The sequence below is a fragment of the Mustela lutreola genome, chromosome 13 (assembly GCF_030435805.1).
Source record: "Mustela lutreola isolate mMusLut2 chromosome 13, mMusLut2.pri, whole genome shotgun sequence".
NCBI lineage: Eukaryota > Metazoa > Chordata > Mammalia > Carnivora > Mustelidae > Mustela > Mustela lutreola.
Window position 1 is genome coordinate 29,730,913 of NC_081302.1, and position 24,139 is coordinate 29,755,051.

Consider the following 24,139-nt stretch of genomic DNA (forward strand, 5'->3'; position numbering starts at 1 on the left):
TTTCTAGCCAAGATGAAGTCAAAGGAGCCAATTTACTCTTCTGCCTCTTTAAACAACTGGAAAAAAGTTTGGGGGGGGGATGAAATAACAGCTTTTCAAACACTGGATGTCAGGCAGTAAGTATTGGACAGTGATCCTTAAAAAGAAGAGATACAAATGAAGTAAACCCTCTGATTGTATCAGATTACTGCCTGGGAGTGTCCCTAGGATTTAGTGCAGAGAGAGGGAATACAGATGGGGTCCTGTGATCTTCCTAAGTGCAGATAGAATGGGGAGTCCAGGAAGGACAAGGAGACTGGAATTCTCAGAGCTGAGTACCAAAGATGAGAGAGAAACAATGCGAGTGAGTGCCCAAGACCTATGGAGACTTGCCCCTGGTAGGGGAAAAAAAAAAAAAAAAACACTAAAAAGAAACAGGCAGAACAATCTTTGGAATAGTTTGTTTCCAGAAGCCAGAGTAGAAAACCTCATTACTTACAGAGTATAGGATAGAACACTCAGATAATGCCTTAGCAATGGGTAAAGAAAAAAAAAAAATCAGTGCCAAGGTTAAAGATGTCTCTGAACCTGCCAGACAAAGCCTAAAACCAGCCCTTGAAAAGAGTAAGCTCTTTCCATATAGCTTAATTGTGTCCCAGATCAAGGCTTAAGAACATTATTACACACACATGCAGGTACACACACATGAATATCCTGTACCCATCATGGTAAAAGCTAGAACATCTAAAATCTGATGAAAAAATTACAGGCAAGCAAAGAAGAAGGAATGTATGTCTCAGAATGAAGAGAAAAATCTATTAATTGAATCAGATCTAGAAATGTCACAGCTGAAAGAATTGGTAGACAATCATGAGAGTTATCATGAGTTATTAAAACTATATTTCATATGTTCCAGAGAGTAGAGGAAACCATAAGCATGTTAAGGAGAAACATGGAACATATAAAAAGACTTAAATTCAATTTCCAAAGAGAAAAAATATAATTTTTTAAATACAATGTTTAAGGAGAAAGAATATAAAAATTATCTTGGGATTTCTTTGGTTACAAATATGAAGGTTTTACCACTTAAAGTGAAATTTTCTTAAAACGATTGAGCCATAGTTTGTGTTATGTACAGATTTTCTCTTCTGTGTTCTCTGCCTTTTATTGTACCACACACTAAAAGCCTAATGGCTTACAAATCAAAATGATTTGGAATCAAATTGGAATCAAAATGATTGGAATCAAAATGAAACCATCAAATTATTATTTTCAAACTACAACTCAGTAATGTAATAATAATTTGACTACATAAAACCTCTAACCCACACCTTTATAAAGAGATATATCAGGGGCACCTGGGTGGCTCAGTTGGTTAAGCAACTGCCTTCAGCTCATGTCATGGTCCCAGAGCCCTGGGATCGAGTCCCACATCAGGCTCCCAGCTCCATGGGGAGTCTGCTTCTCCCTCTGACCTCCCCTCTCATGCTCTCTCTCTCACTCTGTCTCTCTCTCAAAATAAACAAATAAAAAATATTTTAAAATTTTAAAAAAGAGAGAGTTATATCAGAACTATATTTTGTAAAGCATCCATAATACAGTCTGTCACCTCTTATGGAACTCTTTAGAGAATAATTTTTTCTTCTACTGACTGTATACAAAGTGGATCATCAGGAGAAAAACCCTGTTGTAGATACCAAATAGCTACAAACAAATTGTCTGTTAGTTGCAAAGAATGAGATTCAGTAACATTTTGCTTGTTTACTTACCAAAATACTTTTTGCCTCGTCAAATATATTTAATTATGTTTTAACTGGTTTGACTTCAAGTTCATGATCTCAAGATTAAAATTTTATTTGCTAAAAAATATCACGTCTTCCAAAGTTCACATGTTGCTTTGATAACACAAGATAGCTCTGGAGGATTCTGCCCTAAAATGTGAGATCCTGAAGGACATTGAACTTCTTTTTACTTTTTTTCTTTTTTAAGAATTTAAAATCTAATCCAAGATTCTTTCACTGAAATATGTCCAAGAGAAAAATAAATGTCTATGCAAATTTAGTAAGTTATTTATGTTTTATGATAGGTACATTTATGGAACAACCTTTTGAAGAAAGAACTAATTTGATGTATTTTGCCATCAACAGTTGAACTTTGGGTATAATGGATGAGTTTGTCAGTTTTAGAACTGTTTCACATGGACAAAACAAAGATTTTCTTGGAATCTATAGCTAAATATAAATAACAAAGTGTTTACTTTCTTGTAAGACAACAATACAGGCCAAATAGAATTTGGTCTAAGTTATTCAAAACGGGCACTATGAAAAATGAAATAGTTTTTGCTTCTTAAAAGGTTTTGTATATTAATGTTTTTTTAAAAATATTTTATTTATTTATTTGACAGAGATCACAAGTAAGCAGAGAGGCAGCACAGAGAGAGGAGGAAGCAGGGTCCCTGCTGAGCAGAGAGCCCGATGTGGGGCTCGATCCCAGGACCCTGGGATCATGACCTGAGTGGAAGGCAGAGGCTTTAACCCACTGAGCCACCCAGGCGCCCCTGTATATTAATGCTCTTAAGGAAAAACCACATTAACTAATGATCACAAGATTAAAGAAATGACTGATGATTGATTTTATTTCACTCAGGCAAACTGCTTTCTTCAGACTTAATTATTCATCTGGATCATGCAAATGATCATAAAATAAACCTAACTAACCATAAAAATAAAATGTATACTATACTTGGCTTCTCTTTCAAAAAATTATAATTTTTTTAATTTTATAAAGTGTCTTATATTGGTGAGGAATAACAATAACTCCAAAATAGTGGTGGTTCAACCACGCAAGTGTGTATTTTCTCACATAAAAGAAGACCAAGGTCAGAAAGTCGAGAACTGGTATGTCAACATTATGTAATCTCTGGACATCCAGGATCTACCATTTTTGGTGGATTGCTTCCAGTCTTAGGGTAACTTCATGATCCAGAATAGATGCTAGAGTCCTAGCCATCTCACTCACATGCCAGACAACAGAAAGAAGAATATAAGAAAGCAAAGTTAGTTTCCTATAAGGTCCCTTTAAAGGGTCTTCTTAGAAGTCTCCTCCACCACACCTGCGCTTTCACATCTAAATTGAATGGGTACAACAGTCCCAAACTGCCTGGGAATTATCATTTTTATTTGAAGTGGTCCTATGTTCTGCTAAAAATTGGCAGTCCGTTGGGAAGGAGAGATGGAGTATTGCATTGGCAACTGGCGCTCTCTCTCATGACTCTGCTGACAACTCATTAACTAAAAATAATTTGGAAGACTGAGGAAAGACAAGATCGAATTCTTGCTTCCCATTGTGAGAACATACTAACACACTCTAATGCAAAAGAGGAGGATGTTCTATTCTATGAAGCATGGAAGCAAGAGAAGTCACAGTGTCTGACACTGATCTTTTCATAAATAGATTACATGGGCCCCAAAGATGGCATTGGAGATAAGAATTTTTTTAGACTAGGATAGCTGGGATTCTCACAACACTGAGAAAATTAGGTGATAAGTCTTGGAATACAGTTTTTAAGCAACTGACAAAAAAGAGGGCAGAATGAGACTGAGTCAGTAGGTTTTCAGGGGTCAACTTAGATTTAAACACACACAAAAAAAGGTATGCTCATGCCTTCTATCTGCTGTGATTAATCCTTTTGTAGATCATCCCTGTTCAATCTAGGTATTTGGGAAAGGAGTAAGCCACAGTAAGACTTGCCTGGAAAGATCACATGACCTGCAAGCCACCACCTGCTTTTAACACCCACATCTCCTAACCTCTGCAGCTGTCCTGACCACTGGAAAGAAATAGAGTAGTATCTACACTCTCAATGCCTTAGAATTCTGAGGGCATCTGGGCATCAGTTAAGTGTTGGACTCTTGATTTTGGTTCAGGTTATGGTGTCCTGAGATCAAGCCCTGTATGGGGCTCCCCACTCAACAGGGAGTCTAATTGAGATTTTCTCTTTCTTCTCCCTTTGCCTCTCCTCCTGCTCATGTTCTCTCTCTCTTTCTCTCAAATAAAAATAAATCTTTAAAAGCCCTGGAATTCTGGCTGACAGAACTGGGCTCATGCCCATTCTCCATGATAAGCTAGCTGGCAAACTTTTGTACAGTTAGCCACTTTAAGCCTTGATATACTCATCTGTAAAGCAGGGATGATGGTATTAATTGTACCTGCCTTGTGTTTTGAGGATTAAGATCTTGGAATAGTGCTCTACACTTAGTGAATGCTCAATAAATAGTAGCTATGCTACACCTTGGAGTCACATTGGTGTATAGTGGAACCTCCTTACTAGCTAAAGAACTTAACACTACTAAGTCTTGACTTCTTCAGTATCTAGCACCTAGCAGATTGGAAATAAAATGTAATGACTTTTGTGATGATTACCATATGTATTTTATTCTGAAATTTGTGTATCTGAATGTGTATCAGGAATCAGGTTATCTGGCTGAGTGTGTATAAAGAAGTATCAATTGCAGCAGAATCATTATGGAAGCTCAAGAACTTTGCAATTTGTATTCTGTCTTGATTCCTCTGCTTTCCCTAGACTATCCAAAGATGAGCAATTGCTTTTTCTCAATATGCATTCTGTAAATTCTCCTGCAAATTATTTAACAGCCAGTGTATTTTGTTATAATATGCCAATGAATTTATTTGATATATTTTCTCCTGTCTTTCTACTCTTCTCAAGTGATGATAAAATAAAATAAATTACTTTGAGAGCAGATATGCATTTGACTAAGTCATAAACCCATATATTATAAGGTCCCTGCCTTTTAGATCTGACACAAACTTTTTCTTTAAATGATAATACAGAATTTTTAAACAACTCTGGATGAGTAAGTTTATGATTTGATACCATTAGAATGGATAAAACTCATTGTATTTAAGCTCCATTCCCAAAAGGGATTATCTTTTATCTGCCAAATCTTAAAGACTACAGACTTTTGGATTCCAGAAATGAGTTCATTGAACTAAATATTTGGAAAGGGTGCAAATGCATTTTCCCAAAAAGGAAATAAATTTACCATAGGAAAATTAGCCAGGGAGGGAGAGAGACTACCCCTGGAACAAGCATGGTTGGATTTATACACAGTCCAATAACAGATGATGTATTTCATGCATGTGGTAGTCAAAAAAGTACAGTCAGGCCAGTAATCTGTACATTAAGAGTGTTAAGCAATATTTTCAGGAAGCAGGTTATCTGGCTGAGTGTTGTTAGTTATTGACTCTCTTGCTTTCATTTTTCATGTGGGAAAAATGGCAGGTATTTCAAGACCAGTGGCATGTTTACATGGTAAAAATCCAGATATTAGGGAATTATTTGAATTATTTTGCAGATAAGTTATAAATCCAAAAGTTGAGTTATTTCAATACCAATGAAAATCTACTCTATTTAGGACTGGAGTCTCAAGGTAAGATCTTTTCCTATTCACTAAGTAGAAAATCAGTAGCCTCTGGGTGACAGCTGATATTTCATACTAGTGCTGCTTTCTTACTACAATTTTAGGTTACCTTGACATCAGAAGATATTGTTCTCATAGCTCCAACTTTAAAATGATATACATATACTAGAATTATTTGGATTCAAATCATACTTAGTTCCCATAGATCTCTTCAATCCTATTCACGATATAAGTACTGCAAATGGAACACAGTAACTTAGAAACATAGCAGTTTTAGGTTTCAAATCTCAACACTACCACTAATTATGAGTTTCTCCCATGCCCCACCCAACTGCTTCTTTCCTTTCCCCAAAGAAACTTTTCATCAAGCATAGATGATGGCCAGAAGCAGATATTTAAGAAAAATCTATTCATAGTGTATGTGTGTGTATAATTTTTCTAAGAAAAATGTTCACCATTATAATCCTTTATTAAGTAGATTGATGAACCAAAAAAGCATTTTCACAAATAAATATGATATCTTTCGTATAGTAGAAAGAACAATGGATCTAAGTTAAGAAAACTGTAGTTCAAAATGTGCTTCTAACTCTCACAGGATTGTGACCTTGGGCTAATCTCTCAGTTCCAGTTCTTTATTCATAATTAATTAAATCACTAAATTCCCAATATGTTCCAACAATGATCCTAGACTTAGCTGTGCAGAAGAGAGGTACAGGGACAAATTTCCTGTTCCTTTGCTTACAAGCACAAAGACAAGAAAGACAAGGGTGAGGAGTAGGCAGGAGATAGGAGAATGGGTCTAGTGTCCATGTGTGCCTAGAGACTAAATGAGGGATTCAGATTTCATGCCAAGAGTGATGAAAAGCCACTCAAATGCCCTGAGTGGAAAGTATTCTTAAAGAATCACTTTGGGGGAGCTCTGGATGCCTCAATAATTAAGCATCTGCCTTCTGCTCCAGTCATGATCCCAGTGTCCTGGGATCCAGTCCCATGCTGTGCTCCCTACTTGGTGGGGAGACTATTTCTCCCTCTACCCCAACTTTATCTCTCTCTCTCTTGCAGATAAGTCAATAAAATCTTCAAGACAAAAAAAAAAAAAAAAAAAAAGAATTACTTTGGGTACTGTGTGAAGAATGGATTTTGGGGGTCCACAGTGGAGACAAGGAGATTGGGATTATAAAATAAAACATGTGTAAATGCAGTGTATACCTCATGTCAATCCTTAAGTTTGATAGAGATGAGAGTGAAGAATGAATTGAAGCAAAGAATTATTTCTTTGTCAATGAACTTGGCTGTTATCAAATACTTGTTTCTATTGTTTTATCACACTGTCCAAGGACCTTTCTATTCTTGGATCTCAGCTACTTAGCCAATGAAGGTATTAAATACCTCCTAAAGACTGGTCTTAAAATCCTGGCAGTGTTCAGGCCCTGTCCCTACAAGAAGATGACTCTGAACAGTTCTCCTAAATGAATATAATCCCTGAAAATTCTGCATTCTCCTCCTCACTGGGCTTGATCTTCCAACCAGTCAAAACTTGCATCCCCAACACCCAAATGCAACATAAAACAGAACCTGAAATAATTAGCTTTGATAAGACAAAAGATTGTAAAGATTTTTGCTTATTCAGGCAACAGAGTCTTGAGTCCATTTTCCAGTTTGAATTCATGTTATCCAAGTTGATTAAAAATCTCCAAGGGAGATTCTTTTAGAAATTATTAATTTGGGGGGGGGCACCTGGGTGGCTCTGTTGGTTCAGCATCTGCCTTCAGCTCAGGTCATGATCCCAGGGTTCTGGGATGGAGTGCCATGTTGGGCTTTCTGCTCATCAGGGAGTATGCTTCTCCCTCTGTCTGTTGCTCTGTCGGCTTGTGCTCTCGTTCTCTCTCTCTGTGTCAAATAAAGAAATAAAATCTTTTTAAAAAAATAAATTATTAATTTTAATGTCATAGGAAATGCCAAAATAGCTTTTCTCTTACTTAAAAAAAAAAAACCTAAAATATGAACAATTAAACTAAGTCCCTTTGACTACCACATCCAGTCTTAGTTTCTCTTCTAGGTTAACCACAAATAACAATTTTGGTTAGATATATAAATATGGGATGCATCCTAGATTTATATTTTAGAGATGAAGTATAAAGCTATGAAAGTAGATAAAATCTAGGAACAGGATTTAAAGAGAAATAAGAAGAGGGCCTTGGACCTACCTTTCAGGAAGTCCAGTGTTTGGAGGCTAGAGAAAGGAGAACATGTTACAGAGGACCCTGATAGTATCTTCCAGTGAAACAGAAGTTCAAGTCAGAGAGTCTTAGAGTCACTCATCATGTAAAATGGGTAATCTGAAATATGGATAGGCATTCCTGGAGCATCTAGGCAAGAGGGCTAAATAATAATTAACTCATGTGTGGACACTGATATGCATTCCTTTCAGTTCACAATGAATGTATTTTAGAAAGGCACATAGATTACACATCATGAAACAGCATAATTTTGGAATCAGACCCATGACTGTCAATCTTGGTCAAGTTCCTTGATATCTTGAAGCTCTAGTTTTACTGTGTGTTAAATGGACTAATCATCTTCATAGGTATATCTTAGAGATGGATTGTAAGACATATAAATTCCGGGCAGGTCTTTTCTTTGTTTTCTTCTCTCCATTAGGAACAAGATACGAAGTGGTGAGAGGATTACCCCTCTATATACTGGAAAGAGTAGCTCTGCAGATCCATGTTCGAGCTGGTTTGATTTTTAAAGATTTTGTTTGTCTATAAAAGAGCTTTAGAGAACTTACAATGTTTACTACTAGTAGATGTCTTCTAAAATCTTGAATTCATGTCCGAGTTTTCCTGTACTCTCAGGCCATTTAGATACTGCCTTTCAGATATCCAACTCAATACTCAGCTCTAGCAGTGTTTTCTATTCCTTATTCTTTCAACAGTTGCTTTTCTCAGTAATTTCCTCATGCATTAGTAGACTTCCAGGACATAGATGTTGCTTTGAAGGGTAATCTAATCTTCCATCACTTTGATTTACTTCACAACTCAGGGTTTCAAGGTATTTTTACTTGGACTTAATCTTATAGAATATTTTAACATTATGAAACACTGAAGAGTATATTGTACCAAACAATGCTGTCCTCAGTACAGAGACCAAACAGATTAATTAATGTTTCTTTCCCATTTCTAACTTTTGTCATATCGGACAGTATGGAATCCCTGCATAGAATAATAGTCCTTTATATGAAGGAATGAATATATTATCTGATTCTTTTTTTTCATTTAGAACCACAATATAGCTCCTGATTAAACCACACATTGAGGTTAGAAAACAGGTGAAAAATCCTTCAATATCTGGGATAGTGTTTTGATTAAAAGGTAGAATTTGAAATTAATGAAGTTTATACACATTTGAAATTAATGAAGTCTATACACTTCGGAATTATCTGAGTCTTTTTTGTATAGACAATAAAAACAAATAGAACAAGAACATTTGTTCTTCCTCTTTTAAGTTGTATTTATTTTTTCATCAATACTTTTCACCCACTATAAAATCAGATCTAAAATCTGTAAATCATGTGGGTCTTTTGTCTCAATACATAAGTCCCACTTGCTCCATTAGGTAAGTATATGAGTCATCTACTGTTTTATCATTATCAGGATTTAATTATACCAAGTGCTTTATATCTTCAAAGATATTCATCATTATTAATTACAATGATATAATTAAAAATAACACAATAAATATATTTAAACTTTTTCAGAGTCTGTTCGCAGCGTGTACACAGGCATGGTTGGTAGCTGACAGTCTAAGAAAGACATTTATCTAGCTCAAATGACTAAACAGACATTTAAAAATGACTGTAGTGACAAAGAAGTCTAATATTAAGGCCAAATTTGAAGACAAAGGAGCCCAATAAAACAACAAAAATCCATCATAATAACAGAGTTTGATAAGAACCACTCCCTGCAAGTTCAAAATGAATTACAAAATTTGCACCCAATTAGTGAGTAAAGGAAAAATATGTTGTAGCAAGGGCCTATCAGTTGCCTCCAGCCTCTGAAGCTGGCTTTTCCCACTCTGTCAACCCTGATTTCCTGAGGAAACACATCCAATGTTAACTGCCCTAATGCTATCTGGCCCTGTCAGGAGGCGAGCGGCCTTGCAAAAATTTCGGATGTTCCTAATATAATTGATATTTGTGAATCAATTACACTGAGACTTGCCATCTGTTAGAACATTTATATCTTGGTATATAAATTTAGTAATTGTCTAGTAACTTCCATTCAGAAATTGATGGCTCCCCTTCAATTCACTTACACCAAAAGCAATACTAAGTAGTACGAAAGCTAGAAGTCTAGGAAAATTCCCACTGTCATTAAAAGTATTCTGGCCTACACTTAAGCCTGAAACTTCTTACCTCCCAATAAAGCTTGCCTTGTTCCTAACTTCTTTTCTATGCTCCTTTGGAGGCATAATGCCATGTTTATATTTCCCACCCTTAAAGCCCAGAAATCATCCCGGAAATATTAAGGAGATAAGCATACCTATAAAAGTTCTTAAGATACTCTTAAATTTAGAATAAACAATGGACTATTTACTTGGCTTATCTGAGAATGGGTGTTCCCTTCAGTTCATTAGAGAAGGCTGGGGCAGAGGAAATTTACACAAAGTACCCTGGGCCTTTCAAATCTCCTAGGAAGTGGCCATTCAGGGTACCAGCCCCTCCGACCTCAGCTACTATGGCCAGATTCTAAACGCAATGTAGTTTCAGATAGCAAAACTCTCCTCTTCCTGTTGAAATCATGTTTATTGATTGATTGATTGATTGGTAACTGAAACAAGACACACTATGTAGATTTAAGACTATTGCATCATTCAGGTATGGAAATAAATAGTGGCCACCCAAATAGAACAAGCCAAGGTTATTTATTCAGAGCTTGCTGTAGCAAGGGAGTCAACCACATCTCCTGGGTTTAGCAGAGACTCAAAAATTAGGCAGGCAGGAGAGTGGGAAAGTTTTATGGTGGGGGAATAAAAAGGAAGGCTTCAGGTATATTCTAATTTTGAGTTTTTAGAATGGGGAAGTTGGAAGTAAGCTAACTAGAAGCCAGGTATCCCATTGATTAGTTTGGGGATTATCTGCCTTCTTCTGGTTGGCCTTGAGTGGAAACAGTAACAAAAATTAGGGAAGCCGGAAGTTATTGAGCAAGCCCTGACTGTTTGGGGCCAATTACTGCAGAGGTTGTGGTTTGCTTACTGAGCTGGTTGCAATAGATGTTGTGGGTCAGAGCTCTATTCTAAGTAGTCTGGCCATTGTCTATTTATATATTCAGTGTCTCACAGCTTTCTTTTGTTCATTTTAAATCATTTTTAAATGAAATAATATGCAGGGAACCCTCAAAAAGAGCAGAATCAAAGTAAAATTTGTCTCTGAATATTAACCCTAGATCCATTTATATATTTACAAGAAATCTCATTTTTCTGGCCCTGAAGAAGAAATTATCTTTTTTTCTCCCCCCAAAGAAGAGATTATCTTAAAACAAGTTTCCTCAAAATAGCCTCGAAATTTTCTATTGAGGAAGATTTTTTGATTATGAGCTAGAAACAAAAGCTGTCCAAATGATATCTATTCAGATTGATCCAGTTTCAAAATAAGATGGTAGGTTCACTTTTCCACCAAATATTATTGGTGGAATATTAATAAAATATTATCTTAATATTATTATTAAAATTTATTTTAATAAAATTATATTATATATAATAAAATATTATTAAAATATTATTTTCCACCAAATAATATTATCAAAATAGGATGATAGTTTGATAAGTTCACTTTTCCACCAAATATTATTGAAAAACCCAAAGCAAGGCCTCTAGAATCAAAGGATGGAAGAATGAGAAGATGAGACAAAGCCTTGAAGGAGTCTGTGAGCTGGTGAGCAAGATCGATGCAGAAAGTGCCTCGTTAAGTTAACCCAGCAGAACTTAGGTTGATTGGATATGAAAATAAGGAGGAAACAGAATTTGAGGATAACTCCTATGTCTCTGATCTGGAAGATGTACATGTAGATGATGTAGACCCAGTAGATAATGAGACTATTAGTTGAGGTAGGGCATACACAAGAGGAAATGTTCAGAGAGTATAATAACGAAGAAGAAGAAAGGGGGGAAACCCCAAAGAAAACTCTGAAGCTTCAGGAGAGAGACAGAACTAGAGGAACAGATTTTGGAGTCATTCATTCAACACATTATTTTTGAATGGGGAATTTAAATATATTAAACAACTAACTAATTGTAGCTATAATAAACACCACAGTGAAGCTAAGAGAGCATCTCACAGAGGAAACAACTATTTTGGAGGATCAGGAAATGCAGGAGTGATATATAAACAATAAACAATATGTGTATGAGTGGAGATTAGTGGATCCCTGGGGCAGAGATCATTCCTGGCAGAAGGAATAATGTATACAAAGGCACTAAGACAGGAAGAGAAAGTATATTCAGAGACCTGAAAGGAAACTGATGTGGCTCAAGCAGAGGACATGGAGATTGAGTGGCTCCAGATATGACTGATGAGGTAGACAGACATTAGATCATACAGGGCTGTGGCCTATGTTTAGAATTTTAGAATATTGTCTAGTATTATCTGATATTATCTAAATATGAAGAGAAGGCATTAAAGCAGAATAATTACATTAACAGATTTGCATTTTTAAAAGATCATTTTGTGCACAATGAAGGGAGAATATTTAAGGAGTGCAAAAAGCAGATGTGAGGGGCCAGAATGGAGGCTATTAAAAGTAGACTAGATGAGAGGTAACTAACTTGAACCAGCATAGTAGTCATAGACATAAAAAGAAGTAGGTCAATTTGAGAAATAACTAGAAGAAAGATTGGGAGCCTTGGTGATTGGTTGAATATGGAAACCAAGAAAGGGAAGATGTCCAAGATAATTCCCAACTACCAGCTTGTGCAATTGAATAGATAGCAGACTCGCTCCCTGAGATAAGGGATAATGGGGGAGAGCCAGATGTGGAGAGGAAATTATGAGCTTGGTTTTAGAGATGCATAGGAAGCCCATGAGATAAGCAAGGAGTCCGTTGGCTGTATGCATCTGGAGTTCAGAGAAGAGTTAGAGTCAACAGATAAAGCAGAGAATTGTAAAATGATGATTGAAGCTCTGGTTGTGGTTGAGATTAACTAGGGAATTAAAAACTAGATGATAGGCCTAGGATAAAACTCTGGGAAATAGCAATTATTTAAGGCCAGGTGGCAAAGAATGAACTGGCAAAAACAAGAAAGAGGAGAAAAACCAAAAAGATGTGAGGTCATGATAGACAAAGGATGAGAGTATTTCAGTAACAAGGGTGTGGTGAATAGTGTCCAGTACGCCTGCAGGATCACATAAGAGGAAGGAGGGAAAACAGCACTGGCTTTGATGAAATGCATGTCATTAGTGATCTCTCAAGAAGTGTGTCTGGTGCAGCAGCAATGGTAAAAGCCAGACCAGAGTAGGTTCAACAGGGAGTAGAACTTGAGAAAACAGAAATAAGAAGCATCAACAATACTTTCAGTATTGACTATTATGACTTAATTGGCTACAAATTATGGCTTTGGTCAAAAATGTCTTTGTGTGCCTAGAACCTGGCAGAGTATATGGAGTATGTTGACTAAATTATCGGATGAATCCACCAAGTCGAGCAAACTTGCAAAGGCTGAGTTCTGGCAGGCAATCTTGAAGGTAGTTGGGATGAAACTTTTGGGAACATCTCATAAAGTACCAGTACTATATGATGTAAAATGTGCAACAACAATTTTGCACTATTCATTCACTTATTTATCAAAGATTATCAAGACCTGTTTTATGCTAGCCACTGTGCTAGAAACTGGGAAAATATGAGTAAGCAAAATACAAGTGAACTATGTCCAAATATTTCTTCATGAGAAGGTCTCCCTTCCATCTGTGTCTAGAGTTTCTATGACTTGGTTAGTGACCCAAGATCAGGAAAGGTGATAACATGAGAAATATCCATATGATATCTTTTTCTCTTATTAAACATTTATAATATGTAGACATAAATCCAATGAACACTCAGTCAAGGTGTATTGAGTTGGATTTCTACTATTGTTTATTCAATGAAATTACTCCAACAATGTGACCACCTGGATCTTAGAAGTCAGGTCATTTTTTGTTCTTCTTCCTCGGCTCCCACCAGTTCAAAGGCATGCACTTATTTTCCTTTTTCTGGTTTGCTATATTGTGAGTATAGAAACTTGTAGTGTTAAATTTACTAGGTAAAATTAAGGGAGGAGGGAGTCCAACCATCAAAAAATCTGGTGAGACTAGGAAATTTTACAGAAGTGAAGACTGCATTCTGCAGTTATGAGGCAGCCTGATATTTGGGAGATGATATCTAACTTTAAAAGTGAGGTTATAGTTCTTATTTCTCTCTTATATAATGATGTGACATTGGACAAGACACTTCAGCTTTCTGGGCCCTGATTTGCTCATGTCTATAGACAAGAATAAGAAGGGATTATTATGAAAGTCCATAGTATTACCTTAGGCAAGGTCTGACCAAAGTGTCTTGACTATCTCAGTTCTATAGGCCTGACAGTTACCCTATGGCTCACTGTTCTTCCTCAAGGCCATCCTAATTTATGCATGTTCCCAAGCAAGGTGCCGGCGGGTAATGAGATTTCTCCCTGGGATCCACATGGCTAAGGTGTTGGCCCTATTTTTATTGTTCTTTCCCCATCCTGGACTGTTCTCATAGTATGCCTTCTTCCTCCACCCCTCACACAGAAATAAATGAGAAATGAGAACACGTGTAAACACGTGGCAATAACTTTGCCTGAGACGGATGATGTTCCTATTCCACTCTACAAAAAAGACTCTCTCAAGTCAGTCTTTTGAGTTCCTTTACCTACCACTGAGTTTTCTACCTAAATTTCACATATAGCTTCATTTTTATGCCATCTCCAAATTCAAGATTGCTGACTCAGATGAACAATAACCTGGCTTCTATAGGTTTAACCATATGATCCATCCAGATGTCCCAAAAGTCTTACATACACACACATTCCTTCTAATTCCATTCCCAATGACATATATATTTTATACTCGTTAATATATAGTGAATCAGGACTTGATCCTTAAAATAAGGAGAGGAGGATTATTTCTTTATCCGTTAGCCTGTCATGTCACTCTGTCCTCCTCTTACTCCCACAGGGCCTTGTAAATATCTCCTTCATAGCACATGCCATTATGTCTCACTCCCCTAATATTTTCTCATAGGCTCTGTGTCTTATTCATACGACTTTCATCACTGAACATAATAATTGCCTTGTTGAATAAGTGACTGAGTGGATGGATATATACATAAGTATTCTTGACAAGGAATTTTAAGAAAATTGATATAACTGAATTATTACTGTAAATTTATATCTATATGTGAATGGTAAGTGGCAACTTGAAATTTAGAACAAGACTGTCTTGAAACTTTTCATTCAGGTTCAAGGGAAAGTGAGGTACTAGGAGCTGAGAGAAAGGGACAGACTGCTATCAGAACAACATAAACTCCACCCTAGCTCACTATACAATGGCAAAGAGGGTTCCTTCACTCATGACCTCAGCTCCTCCACTGCAGCATAATCTCAGAATAACAGAGGAATAGGAGTGCCAGTTCATATTTGCTAAACAAAGCAATGGAAAGAAGGTAAGCAAACATTTATTGTCCACTTAAGCCAACCTTTATTTTTTTTTTTTATAAAAACACACTGAGAGGTAAAATTAACTAATAGCATTATTTTATGTGAAAAGCTAAAGAAAGGTACACACTATTGGCTTTCCAAGATGCTAACCATATCCTAACCCCTTCCAGGATTTTACGCTTTGAACTGTGTGGAGATGGGCATAATACATAGCTATGATTTTTTTTTTTTCAAACTTTGAAGCTAAAGCTACAGAAATAAAAGGAGGTTATCTTTTTAAGGGAGTGATGTCACAGGGAATGATAATGGCTTGGAATCTTTAAAATAGTTTAAAATGTACCAAATGCTTCTAGAGTTCGCATACTAAGAACGGTTACTTATGCTGATTTACTTTTTATTTCATTATTTATCCATAAAAATCTTTAGTAGTGGTTTTTCTTCACCTAGAAAAGAGTTATGAAGATATAAATTGCAACACTTGAGGGATGTCAACAAAACACTTAAATGTTCTTGCCATTGGTTTTAGCATCACTTGTCCAGGGTCCACTCCATAAAGAAGAGGATGTCATGAAAACAACATGCAAGGGATTAAGAGTCCCACTTTGGAGATGCTGGCCGCCTAGCTCTCCTGATCCACCTTCCAGCAAAACAAGGGAAACCAGTGAAGTGTATTTTAAAAATAAAACAAGGAGTGTTTGCTTGGGTGGCATAGTTGGTTAAGGATCTGCCTCTTGGTTTCCATCCTGATTTCAGGGGCATGAGACTAAGCCTGCACTCTGCACTACCTCTGCACTTAGGGCAGACCCTGCCTGAGATTCTCTCTCTCCCCCTGCACCTCTTGCTCATTCTCTCTCTCCCTCCCTCTCTCAAATAAATAAATCTTTAAAAAATAAAAAATGCAAACAAAACAACAAAAACTTAGAATCTCTGGAAATTGTCCTAATGGCATAGAACAAATTAAAAAACAAAATAATTTAATTGGAGAAAACCTACCAGAACTCAGTAAGAGCAGTGAGGGGGTCATGGGCATGAGGGCCATGGCCACTCTCTTCCTCTCCACCTCCAGTTCAGCCTGGCATAGCGCAAATGCAGGTGAATGTAACCAAGATTATGGGGTTCTTCCCTCAGCTTCCCGTCCAGGGTTATTGCATTTTACTGGAAGAGGCAGATCCTCAACATTTCTCCTCCCCTCTGACTCTAACTTGAAGAGGATATATTCCAGGGGTGCATGAGAGAGAGGCTGGAGACTAATCTCCTCCAGGCAGCCCTGAGAAAAAGTATAGAAGTTCTACTCCAGGAGTGGTTGGCAAGAAGGGGCTCCCTGCTGCGCGGACATCAGTTCAATCATAGGACAGAAGATCCACACCAGGACAGTGAGGCCCAAAGCCCAGAGGACCAGACACTAACTGCTCCAGCCAGCCCCAGGATAGGGTTGAGAAATTTTGCCCAGATGGAGAGATAGTCTCTAAGAAAAGAGACCTCAGAAGGTCTCCCCAAAGGAACTGCCTTTATTTTATTGCGTGAAGTTCAATCTTCAGGATATTCCTGAAAGCAATAGGTCCTCTTAATGAGGAGCAAAAAGCATAAACATAGAAGAGCTGGTTCATTAGAGACAAAACAGAGAAAGAGATAGCAAGAGGTATCCTCCTGAGGTCAGAATAATGACTAAGACTCCTCAAAACATACTCTTGACTGAATTTCTCAGGTTTAGACTACAGAGCAACTTAGGTCCCATGGCATCGTCAAAAGCAGCTGGTAACTAGTGGAGCCTAACAGGTGGGTGTAAGACCCAATGAGGCAGCCGGTTTAAAAAAGAGATCAGGAGAGACTTCAAAGAGATCCCTGCTAACCTTAACTGTGTGCAGGCCTTAGGCAATGCCCTCTTAGACACCAAAGGTTTCACACTCAGGGGGGAAACAGACTTCACTGAAATAGACTAGCATATTGCTAAACAAATAAATAAGCAAATAGCAACAAAAAACAACTCTGGAGGAAGGAAGGGGAATCCTTAGTACTTTCCTAGAGCTGAGGAGGGTAAGATGATGGGGGAGGTGATGGATCAGGAGTGGGAAGCTTCTTCTCAGGGTAACGCAAATGTTCTAAAATGGATTGTGGTCATGGGTACATGAACTGTGAATATATTAAAAGCCCCATGGTATGTGAGCTGTATGGTATGTGAATTATATTTCAATAAAGATGCTTTTAAGAAATTCAGAAGTACTTTTTCAGTATAAAAAAGTTTACCCTCAAATGTTCTAAAGTGTGTTTAGATTGCCAAGCACCCGAGACCTTATTCAGCATTTTTTTTTCAGCCAAATCAAAAATTATAAACTTGTCTGGGTTTAGTCAAGCAGTTTGGCTGGGGACCCATGGGAGTGGGTTCTGGGCTGATGTTCAGCCAGCATTTCCAATGACCAGTAGTGATGACATCAGACTGACACATTGTTTGCCATGTTTGTTAATGGCTGAAATAAACACTCTTCCCTGAGGGGAATGCACTAGACATGTGAAATCTTCCCAAGTCAGCTGTGTTATGATCTCTGAAACCCGTGTATCTTTATCACTAATCTCACAGTGACCTTATGCCGTGAGCATTACCTAAAATGAAAGATTTTAGGTAAATGAATTAGAAAGATCATTTCACCACCATATCTGTCTACTGGTTTAAAAAGCTTGCAATTTTCTGGTGATGTCCGTCTTTGGATTACAGTATTTAAAATACGTTAAATAGAAGTCCTCTTTAACTCATTGATTTGCTTCTTAGAATGGAAACCTCTTCTCTGGCTGGTAGCTTTTACATGGCTGAGTCAAATGGCCTTGGTGAAGTTCCCAGTAACTTGATTGGGTGGCTTTTATAGTCAGTCCCTGTCACTTATTTAGCCTTAATGGAGGAAAGCTGTTTTTCTGCAAAGAAGGTAATAGTCTTTGACTATCAGTGTGGCACATGGGGAAAATTTAGGAGGAAATGTTATCAATGTAGACAGCAAAATCAGTAACAGTCATTAAGATGGCACTTATTCCATCAACTCGTATCCTTAATTCAATGTGTGCCAGGCATAGAGCTGGGTCTCGAGGACATGGCAGTGATTACACTGGACATGGTGCCCACATTCAGGACATGCACCATCCAGTGACATGAAACTTAAAGAGCTAGGAAAGCATTATCCTTATATATTCCTTTCAAATTCTCAAAACACTCACAATTTCCCACTTGCAAAGTAAAATTGTGATATTAGAAGTCATTGATAAGAGGTTGCCATTTTTAAAAGAATTCCAGGAATACAGAAGTTTCAGAGTAATGTATAAATCACAGGAAGGGAAATAGGGAAAAAAATGTAAGTGGGATAAGAGGAGGCAAACCTGTATCTTATTGACCAGATAAGAAGGTTAATCATTTATGGATATTTCATTACATTGCAATTTTAAAGCCAGTTCTTGTGAAAAATCAGAAGTTAAATCTCCAAACTATCAAAAACAAGAGGGGGAAAAAAAAAAAAACCCAAAAGAATCTCCACACCATTCTTAAGAGTTCAAGTGGCAGAATACTCCCATCCCTCCCCTGGCTCCCTCACTCATTAGACTCCACCTTCTAGGACTAACTCTACAGGTCTCCAGGCTCTAGTGAATGTCACACTGGGTTCCCTTGGAGTCTGTTGACTCTAGGTTCTGCCTCATCACCTGGACACTTCAATTTGTTTAAACATTTGTTTAAAGACTTGTTTCCAAACATCTCTTTTGAAATTAAATTAAATTAATTTTAATTAAATTAAATTAGTTAAATTAAAGAAATATTGTCTTCCATTTTAAATCTATGTAACACTTTCACTTTATTTTTAAATAAGTTTACATAGTAGTGAGAAGAATACATAAACTCAGCCTATATTAATGTGGCCATAGTAAGGACTTATCTATCAGTTCTTACTTTATTGAGTGTTTTCTTTTTTTTTTAACACACTATAGGTATTAAATTTTGTCCAATGCCTTTCTTGCATCTCTGATGAACAGACATGCCCATCTAAAGGTTTTTTAAATTTTAACTCAACAACCTTAGATTTTATTAATGAATTTTCTAATATTTAACTATTCTTTAATTCCTAGAGTAAATCTTACTTGGACAAAATGTACAGTTTGTTAATGCATTGCTGAATTCTATTTGCTAGTAAGTGATCAAAGATATTTACGTAGATATGAATAGGTGAGAATGGTTTATACTTTTCTTTTTTTGATGGGATCTAACAAGTTTGGAGGAAAAAAATCTTTTATTCATTTTCATAAAAAAAAACATTTTATCTGTTTTCCCCTGCATTGGAATAATTAAAGAGCATTGATGTGACATGATTTCTAAAGCTTACATTGGAGGATGAATCAAGTCTTTTATGACACCATCAAGGTCTGATGCTTTTTAATTACTTTCTCTTTTATTCTATGGTAACTGGTATCTTTAGGATTTCTCTCAGCTGGGGTCAAGTTAAGTCAAAGTATTTTCTAAAATTATCCATTTTATTTAATTTTAAAAGAAATTTTCCCAGAGGTTTTTTTTTTAATTAATCATATTATAAACACATTGAACATGGACACAAATCTTGCTCTTGATATTTCAGTAGGACCACCAGCTCTATCTCTGCATAGCTACTTGATATTTCAGTAGGACCACCAGCTAATCTCTGCATAGCTACTATTTTTTTTAATTATAGGTTTTATATTCTTAGCTTTAATATACTCCATTTTAAATTTTACTAATTTATGTATAGCTAAATTGCTTATAAACTTTCCACTAGCTGGTAAGTTGCCAGCTTACAGGTGGATATGTATTTTATTTCTAAACATTTTTATTGCAACTAAATCCTACAAAATACTTGCTAGATTTCTTCCATCTTTTTCAGTGAAGTATACTTTGGCATATGAAGCAAGAGAAGATAGGTAGCCAAGCAAAATTAGGTATATCTCTTCTCTAGATCCAATTTGCATTGAAAAATTGCTTTTAAGACCTTAATAAGTCTAGATAACACCCATAGAGTGTATTAAGTTAGTCTTTCCTCCTTTATGATTCCTGTTTGAACCTACATCATTTTTTGTCTTCCATCTGAAAATGACCTCCCTTTGTCTACTAGGAAAGATTCCCAACATTTCCAATTTAAAGTCTCTCTCACTATCTCTCTCCTCTGTATACCTTGTTTGGAAAGCTTTGTTTTCTCAAAATTGCTATTAAATATTAAAGTGACATTTTTTTTCCATTCATGCTGTTCAGTGTTTCCTGACTGTAGAACAATAACAAAAAAAGAATCCGCTAGGATTCGTAGCTATCTTTTAGGAAAGCTTATGACACTACATTTCCATTTCATTTTTTTTTTTAATGTTCCTTTTTATTTTGAGGACTTTAGGTCCAGAGATTCTAGGCTGGGAATTAACATAGTAAAGCACCCCTTTCCAAGTCATCCTAAGAAAAGGAACACAGAAACTTCAAGAAGCAGTTTCCAGATAACATGGAAATAGCATATTTCATTATGTAAATAGATTTTCCCTCAACTGGCTTGCATTATGATCAGGCATCTGCTAATTATGCCAGAGGGCAAAACTACAAAGGCCAATTTACATTCTGTTTATGGTGTCCTTGATTTGTTTCTGAGAACCAAAACAAGATAAAGGGTTACAGATGATTTAATTATGGACAGTCACTGCCTTGCCTTCCCCTGGTGGGTTTCAGGGTCTGTGCTTCTGTTTGCCCCACAGCAAGGTCCTGGGCACTCTGGGGAAAACTGGTGAGCACAGACTCAGGGGCTGGATTTCTTTCTTAGCCCCTGATTGACACTGCTCAATACACTGAGAAATAAAATGAAACCAGCTGGTGGACTTCTGATTAATTGCCTCCTCTTTGTGCTCTGTTCACTTCTTTAGCCATGTTTAAATAACTACTTTTCTAAAAGAACATTCTTAGGGATATCTGGGTCTTGTATTTGGTCAAGTGTCCATCTCTTGTTTTGGTTCAGGTTGTGATTTCAGGGTCGTGAGATCAAGCCCTACATGGAGCCTCTGCTGGGCTCTACGCTCAATGAAGAGTCTGCTTGAGATTCTCTCTCCCTCTGCCCCTCCTACTTTTGTTCTCTCTCTTTCCAAAATAAATAAGTAAATCTTTTAAAAAAGTAAAATACATTTTTAGTGAGATTATTTTCTTTGCATATCCTGAATTCTGTCTCACATATGTACACACAGTTGTGCACATGTGTGTATATAACTTACCCACAGCCTTAGTTAAAATTCAATTGTCAGGAGACAGTGGGACACAGTGGGTTGCATCCTATAGCAGGAGCCATGGGATCTGGACTCTGCTTCCAAATTTGGGTATAACTGGCTAAGTGGCCTTGAACAATCTCTTCTGCTTCATTCCCATATTTGAAAAAATAGAATTAACAATGGATATTTCACAAGAATATTGCAATTAATAGTGTATAAAAATATTCATAAAAACTAAGAAGCCACATAAGAAGGTAAAAATCCAATTATCTTTGGAGCTCTTAATTATTTAAAGTTTATAAAAGTGCCAGTCAGCTTAGGTATCTTTTAAGTATATTAAAGCTTTGAATATTTACAACAACTCCTTGAAATAAGTACTATTATCCTTTATGGGTGGGGAAATGAAACATGGAGAGGCTAAGTAACTTGCTAAAGGTCACGAAGCAGTGATTTGGTTAGAGAGCCTGAGTTTTGACTGTGATGCTATATTCCCTCTTACGTAGTACCTTGAGCAAGCAGACCCTCACAAAAGAGAAAGGAGGCATACCTGGGTGGTTCAGATGGTTAAGCTTCTGCCTTTGGATTAGGTCATAATCTTGGAATCCTCTGATCAAGCCCCCTGTTGGTGCAAGGGGGAATTGCTTTTCCCCTGCCTCTCTCCCACTTGCTCATGTGCTCTCTTTCTCTTTCTCTCAAATGAATTAATAAAATCTTCAAATTTTTTTTTTTTTAAAGGAGAAAGCAATTTACTGAACATGGCAAATTCTATATAGTTAAAGATACTTATTTAAAAGACTTTAGTACTTTTCTTTGATATATCCAGCATCCTTGGCTATCATAAGCCAACAAACTTCCTAATTAACAGAATCTAAATCTTAATAATTATTTCATGTTCATTTTCAAAAGTATTTATGAATATCAGGCATCTATGGATTTTTACTGGATTTTTTTGTTGCTGTTGCTGTCTCCTAAGTACTCATTCACCTAGGACAAACAAAATTTTTATGCCAGTGGTCATGAATGCTGATAATTTTTTAGTCTTTATTTATTAGGAAGCTATTCATTTGTTACCTGAGTTATCTCATGTCTAATGTTAAAATCTTTATTTTTGAGTTACCAAATTTATCTTGAAACCTTTCCCATTTAAGCAGAAGAACACATTGATTTTCATCTGTTCCCAATTTCTTTATTTTTATTTTTTAAAGATTTACTTTATTTAATTGTAATTTATTCATTTGAGAGAAAGAGAAGCAGAGAGAGCACAAGCAAGAGGAGAGGCAGATGGAGAGGGAGAAGCAGACCCCCAGCTGAGCTGGGAGCCCCAACATGGTGCTCCTTCTGAGGACTGGAAATCATGACCTGAGCTGAAGGCAAATACTTAACCATCTGAGCCACCCAAGAGACCCCATCTGTTCCCAATTTAAACAATGTAATACCCCTCCCATGCCTCAAAAAAGTCTTAGATATTTTTCCTCTGATATTTTTGGTTGTGGTTGGTGCACATGAATATTCATAAAATGGGCCTGTTGTTTTCCAGGGCAAATCCTCTATAGCACCTTGGGACTGGGATACTGCACGTCCATTTGTAACCGGTGATGACCCACACAGTTTGTGTCTTCACCTTTTCTGTTTTAATCTTCCACAAATATATTTCAGATGCCCCAGGTTGGGACATCTTCCTCTTGTCTGGTTTCACAGAACGACCTTGGAGCTTTCAACTTGTCCATACAGAGTTTTGCATTTGCTTACTCTCAGTGTGTATAAGTAAGGGCAGCCTATGGGACATAGAGCATGTGGACTGTTTAGGCTCAGTTGTTGTTTACACTAGGTAGCACCTGATGGCATCAGAAGGGAGAAGGAAAGGAGGGATACTCTCCTCTTCATCTCCAATTGCCTTCCTTCCTAGAATCTTTGATATGCATGACTGGTGCTTTTCCATATTCTATGAAAAGTGTGATACAAAAATAATTTTGAGCCTCTCTTTCAGAAACTGTGGAGCAGCCGGGCTCCCTTTCTCTAATTCCTTCAACCCCTGGTTCAGATTTCCCGCTAATATTGCATATGGAGAGCCATGGACATTTTCTAAATGTCCTCATTTCTTTTTTGTATAAGCATCAAAGTTTGAGCTCAGTGAATGAGAGAAAATCTCCTAATTTAATTTAATCTAAGTTCTGATAAACTTTCTCTCTCTTATTTTATCCCTGTGAAATATTTTTCTCTACAGTTTTGTTGCTAAATGTTCTGTACAATAATGACAGCTGTTTAACAATTTAAATTTTTGTTTAAGGGAAAGATGGCTTACATGGTATGTAAAATGTGAACTGTCAACCTCAGAGAAATAGGGGATGTTTTAAAATGATCTACGTGCAGTTGCTCTGGGTGGAAGATGTTTGCTTCTGCCTAGTGTAATAAATATTTACCAACTATTTCGCAGTTTGTCCCCCTTTGGAGAGTAATCCAAACCACATTCCTTAGATTTCCATTACAAACGTATCTTCACACTGTTAGTTTCACAACCTCTCACACAACTTACTGCAATTGAGGTCCTCTCCCCAAAATGCAAAGTAAACCTTAAAATATGTAAAATCCATATTATTCTGGGACCAACTTACATAATAATCATTGTCTAATGATAAGGAAAGCTTTTTCTTCCTAAGGAAAGAACACTCTGCACATTATCCATGGGTGGGGCATGGGAAATGGGTCCTGAGGTTAAGTTATCTCTGGTTCCCGGACATATATAATTCCCTTTCTGACAAGTTCATTTGTAATGT